Source organism: Lycorma delicatula, chromosome 5, assembly GCF_047948215.1.
Source record: "Lycorma delicatula isolate Av1 chromosome 5, ASM4794821v1, whole genome shotgun sequence".
Lineage (NCBI taxonomy): Eukaryota > Metazoa > Arthropoda > Insecta > Hemiptera > Fulgoridae > Lycorma > Lycorma delicatula.
The window spans coordinates 23,278,892-23,287,438 of NC_134459.1; the positions used below are offsets into that span (position 1 = coordinate 23,278,892).

General features: G+C 30.6%; 1 pseudogene; it reads right to left on the minus strand.

The window, feature by feature from the left end:
• Nucleotides 1-8,547, minus strand: part of LOC142324807 (tripeptidyl-peptidase 2-like) — a 112,381-nt pseudogene that overhangs the window by 31,249 nt on the left and 72,585 nt on the right.

Below are 8,547 nucleotides of genomic sequence, written 5' to 3' on the forward strand. Positions count from 1 at the left end.
AAAGGACTAAAATAAAATAGCAATAAGATATGTTTCTAACTTTTGAAATGTACTCTAGCTTATCAGAAACAAAACTGAATCAATATGTAATGACACCCTTAGCTATTGAATCTGCACGTTTTTTTTTATTTATTAGTTCACATCTTATTTGCATTGACAATAGGATTCACACATTTATACACTGAACCACCCTAATTGAATGACTAATTACAAAATTTATCAGGAACATCAAAATAAAAGATTTTAAGACAGATTAGCTTTATAATTTCATGCAGATTAGGATGAAAATAACTTTATCAAAAATTCAACAATTTTCTCAAGAACTCTTATGACTTGAAATTATAACTACAGTGGCTTCTTCAAAACAAACAATATAGTACATTCAGAGTTGTATCTTCCTGTGCAATATCTTATCTGTAAAAGCATCTTCAAGAAAAGAATTTCATTTAAAAACATTTCATTACAATGAATAAACATTGAAAAACATTTTTTTGAAATAATGATTGCCTTTACATAGTAATTTTTAATATAATTTAAAACAAAATTTCAAAGACAATGTTAAACATTGCCAATATTAATATAACCATCTACTCACCATTTGTGTTCCATTTACTTCTGTTGGATTATATAATTCTATGACAGTTTATAATTTAAAACATTATGAAGTGTTTATAAACATTATCTTAACACTAAAAAACCAGCTGAAGTTCATTACTGTTCGAAAGACCTATAGAATTTCTTAGGAAAAATCTTATAAAAGTTGTAAATATACAAATATGTATTTAGAGCACGTAACACTTTTTGGCACGTAACAATTTTCAAAGGGGGCGATAATGCCCCCTTTGAAAATTGGAGGCATTCAAGCTGTCTAGGAAGGTGACGGCAAAAACTATGTTTTCTGATATTTCAAATTAAAATTAAATACCTACTAAAATATTTTTCAATTGAAAGCTTTGTTTTAATAATTGTATTGTTATATACTGAATACGCTATCACTGCTGTTATATAATTATATATCATCATTCATTCTGTGAAACCTCCTATGTGCCTCAAAAATCAATTTTGAGTTGTATATCACTGGAATCAGATTTTCAAACTCTACAAGTCTATGTGGTGAAAAAAAGAAATCTCCTAGGTAAAAACTGAATATTTCTCAACTTTAGAAACCTCTTGTGTAACATTAATCCACATGGGAGTTTTTCTCTATTTGATATCGTTATGTAGATGGCTTAGGGTGAACTATGTTATGTGAACCAGATGTTACTTAACAGATTTCATGCAATCAGCTGTTTGTACTTGTATTAATGTGATTAACACATGTGGTTAATGGTTTTTTATGTAGATTTAACTTTGTTTTTGAAAATATGAATAAGTAATCCCATTTTTAGTTGTGGGGAACTTCTACTGAGCTTAGCAACAAGAAAATTTACTGGTAAGTTAATTTCAATTCCTTTTTAATATAACTTGTATAATTCAATTTAAGGTTAGGATGTACTAAATTTAGCTATCATTTTCATTGATTATTTACGAAAACCATTAATGATACCATATGAAATTTGTAATAATTAATTTTTTCCCTAATTATGTTATTTGCTTAAGGTATTGACCTATAAGCAGAATTTGTTTTAAGATTCTTTAGAAATAACTTTTAGTACTCCGATTAAACATCTGTTATGGTTACATTTTCCCTTATAACCTAAAGTATCTTATAATAGAAAATTCATTACACATTTTTTTGTTAATGATTTTATTGTATTATGTTCTTTTTCTAGAAACCCAAGGGGCAAAAAAAGATGAATTTGTTAATGAAATTGAAACAGAAGCAGTCCAGAGCTCCTGTCCTTTAGACAAAACTGGTAAGTCTTGATGTTTAAAAGATTTTTTTAATTGCAGTCTTTGCAGCCATTTTTACACACTAAATCGAATCTATCCTTTAACTTTATTTTAATAAATTTAAAATTGGTAATATGTTCTAGTAAGTTGATAATTTCTTGATAATTACTTTTTTTTAGATGTGCACTTTGCACATCTAACATGCTGAATGCCTTGCATCACGCAAGGCATTCGGTCTAGGATTATAGCATAGGATCATCACGATCCTATGCTATAAAGTAAGCAATATAAATCGGTTAAATAATATCTGGTAGCTCTGTCAATAAAATAAAATTCCAACATTCATAAATTTTTGTTCACTACCATATTATTAGCTTTTATGATTTTTTCTTTCAGGTACCCCAGATCAGTTGAAGGTATATTGAAAGCAGCGGTACATGCAAATGCCAGTATCGAATTAGTTCAACAAAATGTATCTTCTTTTGATGAGGCCAATGAAGATAGAATCCTTTTTTGTAATTCGTTGATACCGATTTCAGGTAACACTGCTGTCTATATATTTTTAGATTCTAATAATGAATATTCACAAGACCAGCTAGAGTTTATTGATACAGTTGTCTCAAATAACACACCAAACAATAATTCAAGAGCTATTTCATCATTGATTGACTCTGAGGTAAGTTCTGAAAGACCTAGTATTGAATTGATTGTTATTAATGAGGAAGTTGGCTCAAATATTCCTACTGCGACTAACACCTCTTGTGAGGAAGTAAATAAGGTTAGAAAGCCAAAAAATTAAGTATTGCCGAGATAAAAAACATGAAACATAAATTTAAAAAAACAAAAAACATAGAGCTTCAGGAAAACAGTATTTAGGATAAAAGAGTTGGAAGACAGGTTGTAGGAACACTTGTAAAGGAAGCTAGATCCCTAAAAGGTAGATGTAACCGTGTCTTATTACCCGAACCTTCGAAAAGAACGAATCAACTTTTTTGTGCACTACGATATCTGATACCAAGCAACAGAAAATATTTAATCATTTTTGGCATAGTCCTACCTCATGGAAAGAAAAACAAACATTTGTGACAACTTTAGTTAATTCAAGGCCCATTATTAAAAGAAGAAGCTCCACACATCTCAAAAACGTCAAATTCGAGGGACATGACAACCTACTGGAAAATGATGCTGGAGGGAAGATAAGGGTATGTAGAATTTTTTTTTTTTTAGACACTTGATCTTGGAGAGGATACATTTAAAAGATGGGTTTCCAGATCAGGACAACTCAATAAGATAAGTGAGGATGGAGAATCAATTGATGAATTAGATGGACAGACTGATAAAATAACAGAAAAGAAGCAAAAGAGAGATTATAAAAAAAAGAGGCAAGTCCCAATAAGTGACACAAAAAAAAAATCAAAATCTCCAGGAGCTTAAAAAAGTTAAAGATTTTTGGCCCTTCTATGATGGTCTTCCATTCAGTTATGCAGAAAAAGAGGAGCGCAATAGAACATGTTAAGGTAAAAAGAAATTTAAAAAAAATTTAAAGACAGGTGTCAACAAATTAATATTTTTAATAAAATAATATTATACTGTACATTTATGTAAAACTATAATGTATAGAACTGTTACTTTAAACTTTTAAGAGCGTTTTTATATTTTCACAATATACTAATGAAGCAACAGTTATTCATTAGTTTTATTTTTAGTTAGCAAATCTTATTATAATAATTCAATACAAAGTTTAATTTGTTGTTTATAAAAGTCTGATTAGTTATGATATAAGTCAGTAGGATAAGAAACTAATTAAATATATCTTGTAATGTTACTATATTTTTTTTTTGTCTTTAATTTTTAAGAATGTTTTTATATTTTCAGTGTACTAATGAAGCAATAGTTATTCATTAGTTTATTTTTAGTTTGTAAACCTAATGGTAATTAACCAATTAAATATCTCCTATAATGTATTTTTGTACTGTTATCTAAAAAAATGAAAGTGTTTTGTTGTAAGTAACATCTTTACATTCTATCTCTACAATTATTTTGTTTCCTAGTAATTTCAATAATTCAGAAAAACATTTTATAATATAAACCTAATAATATCATGAACACTTGTATTAGGTTTCAGTTCAAGAAAAGAGCAGGCAAAATTAAGTTTCTAGGCAGACAGATGTTTTTCAAAGCATATTTTTCAACTATAACTAAAACATCCAAGTTCAAAAGGCCCTATGTAGCCGATCACCATTGTTTGACATAACCTACATGTTTTTTGAATTGTAAGAAATCTTCTAAGCAAGTAATAGATGAAAAAAAGAATTTATCTTAAATACAGGTAATTAGAAATCTTAGATTAAATTTATGATATAACTGTTATATTACATTCTGTTAATTCAATTTCAAAGGTTTTTCTGCTCTCCTGAAAAAATTAGAATGAATGATATATATATAGTTATATAACTATACACCTAAATATGCATTTTAATTGCTCTCATTTAAAGTGTAACATTCAACTCAGAAATAGGATATGCCACGTTTAAAAACAATTGCAGTTTTAAAAACAGTTGGTAAGTTTTAGGTAGAAACGTTTTGATTCTCAATGTGGGTGGTGGGTGAAAAAGTTTAACAATCAATTGTTTAAAAGAATATTACATAAAAAAAACCAAAAAACATGGTGAATATTTGGACTGTACAACTATGCTGGCCAGGAGTTTGACTGTGTGGTTTGTCAAGCTCTTCATCATTTGGCCATTAACATTTTACTTTACTTTATAATCTTCAATTTCCAGGATGTTATTCTGCACATTGTTGTGGAATCATCATACTGTAAGGAGTTGTGGTTGGATATTATCTAACCCAAGCCTCCCTCCCACCGCTGAGTTAGTTATAATTTAATAATGGAAAGAATGATCTACCATAATTATAAGATATAATGTTAAGAATTAATTAACATATAGTATTTATTAAATACATCGAGATCAAATGGTAAGTAGAATTTTGGACAAGTGTTCAAATGACATAACCTGAGCCTATAATCACAAATAAAAATAAATTTTGCATTGTTTTATAAAAGGGAAAAGTTAAAATTTGTTTTAAAACAATTAAAACAAAATTACTTCCCTTGGAGAAAAACTGATTCATTAACCTCTTCATTTTTTCTTCCTATAAAAATCTGAATTCTAGTTTTTATTCTCTAAATAGGATTTTTTTACGTTTAATTTTAATTAATGATTCTATATTAGGGTTAAAGTTTGACTATCAGTTTCAGATTAATACCTTAATAATACTCAAAATACTTAACATGCAAATTAGAACTAACAAGCATGAGTAATAAAACGTAGCTTCGTTCACGAGCATAAAAAAATTTAGAAAACAGTCACTGTTATCTCTTAAATGTAGGCTCAAACGACAGAATATCTCTCAAAGATTTGTTCAGTATACTCTCAGAGTCAATAGAATATACATGTGTAGACAAACCGAATTGAACACAATTGTAGTCCATCAAGATGCAGACCCCCCCCACAAAAAATGTTCAGTTTATGCTTTGCTTTCAATCAGTTATGTATGTTCAACGGCTTGTATGAACTGAACTGAAAGTCAATTCTCCTACATCCAAATCTATTGTATTCCAAGGATACAAATTGGAGACTAGAAGATGGGTTTCACAAACTGGAAATCATCAGAAGGTTTCAGTTAGTTAAGAGACTGTGCATAAAGTAAGCGATACATTCACTGGCAGATAAGTCTATTACGCGATCTAGTTATGGACTGAAGATTCCTCCTTTTTCAACTGTTCACGACATCGGTCATAAGCGCTCCATTTGCAAGAATACGTTAGAGCTGCTTCTTCACATTAAACCAAATGATTGCCGCCAATTATATCAGTTTGCTGCAGAGATAATCACCACATTGAAAACAATCTTAATAATATTTTATTTAGTGATGAGGATACTTTTCATACATTTGGGATAATTAAAGACAATGTCAAATTTCTTGTACTGAAAACTCCATACAGTAATCAAGAGTGAAAGGAACATACTGAAAGTAAGTGTCGGCTATGACGGGAAAAAATGATGTTATAGAACTGTGACAGGGCAAAATTTGCTGTTTCTCACATTCCTGGAGGATAAGTTTTCAACAAAATGGTGCTCCATTGCACTTTTATGAAGACGTTAGCATGTTCCTGGAAAACACTTCTCCAGATATTCGATCAGACGAGGAAGTCCAACTGCATGGCCACTTTCTTTCTTTTTCCTGTTTAGCCTCCAGTAACTACTGTTTAGATTATACTTTAGAGGATGAATGAGGATGATATGTATGAGTGTAAATGAAATATAGTCTTGTACATTCTCAGTTCGACCATTCCTGAGATGTGTGGTTAATTGAAACCCAACCACCAAAGAACACCGGTATCCACGATCTAGTATTCAAATCCGTGTAAAAATAGCTGGCTTTACTAGGACTTGACGCTGGAACTCATGGCTTCCAAATCAGCTGATTTGGGAAGACGCGTTCACCACTAGACCAACCCGGTGGGTTAAGGTTAGGATGTAGTAAATTTAGCTATCATTTTCATTGATTATTTACGAAAACCATTAATGATACCGTACGAAATATGTAATAATTAATTTTTTCCCTAATTATGTTATGTGCTTAAGGTATTGACCTATAAGCAAAATTTGTTTCAAGATTCTTTAGAAATAACTTTTAGTACTCTCATTAAAAATCTGTTATGGTTGCATTTTTCCTTATAACTTAAAGTATCTTAAAATAGAAAGATGTAGGTGGCCAAGCAGTTACCGCTTGGCCACCTACATCTCTCAGATATCACTTCTTTGGATGTTTTTGCTTGGGGTTTTATTATAAATTATACCAAAGAAAATATTGAGATTTTAATGATTTAACACAAAAAATTTTCAAAAATTCAAAAAAAGCAGATGCATTTTGTTTTCTCTGGGAAAACAGGCAATGTTTTAATAGATCCCTTCACAAAGATCATGGTTGTTTGCTGTGTTAATTGGTGTATTGAATTTTATAAGATAGCGATTGATTGAAGTCGTTTTCAGTAAACCAGTATTGGTCTTAGTAGCAGAAGTAACCATTCTCCTTGCCTATGCTCAATGTTGCAATAGCAGATGTGTGGGACATTACTTAGTCTAAAAGACCCTTTACCATTTTGGTTAGTTTTTTGTACAATGAGTATTCATTCTCTTTTTGTACATTGTTAGAGAGAGCCTGGACAAGACTAACACCAGGTTGTACAAGATTCCTCATGCTGGGTGATTTTCTGTATTCCTGATGAGCCACAGAAAAGGACAATTTGTGCTCAGTACAGATCTTTAATACAGGCTTTTCTTCCTTATAAAGGGAATATAATCGAGACCTTGCCAAATGTGGACCTACACATTTAAACATTTTTCTATTTCAGCTCATGTACTATCATCATGTCTAGTACACCTGCAATGCGCAAAAATTTGTTCCTTCATCTAATCAATTTTGTTCTGAAAAAACTCCTGACACTGAAACAATGTCTGGGGTTTGGTGTACATAATCGCACATGGACAGAGAGGTAACCAACTTTTATTCAGTCAGAGTAGAAAAAGCAAGGATGTTGGCACATCAACACCATTCTCCTTCATAATGTTCTACACAGACATGACTGACAGCAGTAGCAACTCTTCTGTAATTTCCGAGAACTCAATGTCACGGCAAAACATCCCTTCCATGCTGAAATTTAGCGCCTTATGGGGCTTTCTTTCTTTTTTTTCTGTTTACCTCCGGAACCACCATAAGGTATTACTTCAGAGGATGAATGTAAATGAAGTTTAGTCTGTACAGTCACAGGTCGACCATAAAAGAGGTTCTGGAAACTCACTGCAAAACAACTTACAGATTGATAGCACAAAGATAGCTAGCTATAACTTCTAGTAATGTTATCTATTAGCTTTATCAGAAGTTAAAAATGTGTCACGATTACTTTGATTTATTTTACATATTACAGGGGACTTTATTAGTTTGCAAATGATAAAGCTATGGTTGAGGTGCAGCAGCTAACTGATAAAAGATTATCACTCTAAAAAATTAATAATAGACTTACGGCCAGACTACACAATGTGGAACAACATTCCCAGTACGATGCACTAGATATTCACGGTGTACTTGAACTGCCAAATGAAAATATATGCACAATTGTTTACAAAGGTAATAATAAGATATTTACTACTTTACAACTTGGTAAAATGCTTTTATAGATAACTGCTAGTGTAATGGTAAAAGGAAGGAGATTTAAAGTCCAAAACATATTACAAGTTTGTCAGGAGAGCAGAAAGGAAAAATGTAATGTGGCAGGGAATGATGAAGTTCAATTAACGATGAAATACACATTAATCAGCCTATCGACAACCCAATTTTAATTTTTTTAATGCCTCCTAGAAGGAAGTTCTGTTCAACAACCATTGTGATCATGACCAGATATTTTATTCATTCTTATATGATTTTTAACATTTTCAAAAATAAGAGGATGTTCTCAAACCAACTGTCCTCACAGCATTCTATAAATTTTTATATCACTCAAAAAGAAATTAAATATAATTTTTCAGCAAAAATATTATCTATTTTTTCAAATAGATGAAAGCACTATTCAAACACTTACTTATGGTATTTATTGTTAGTTTTACAAGTTAATGCATACAAATGTATAAAAAATTGATTAATTTCATA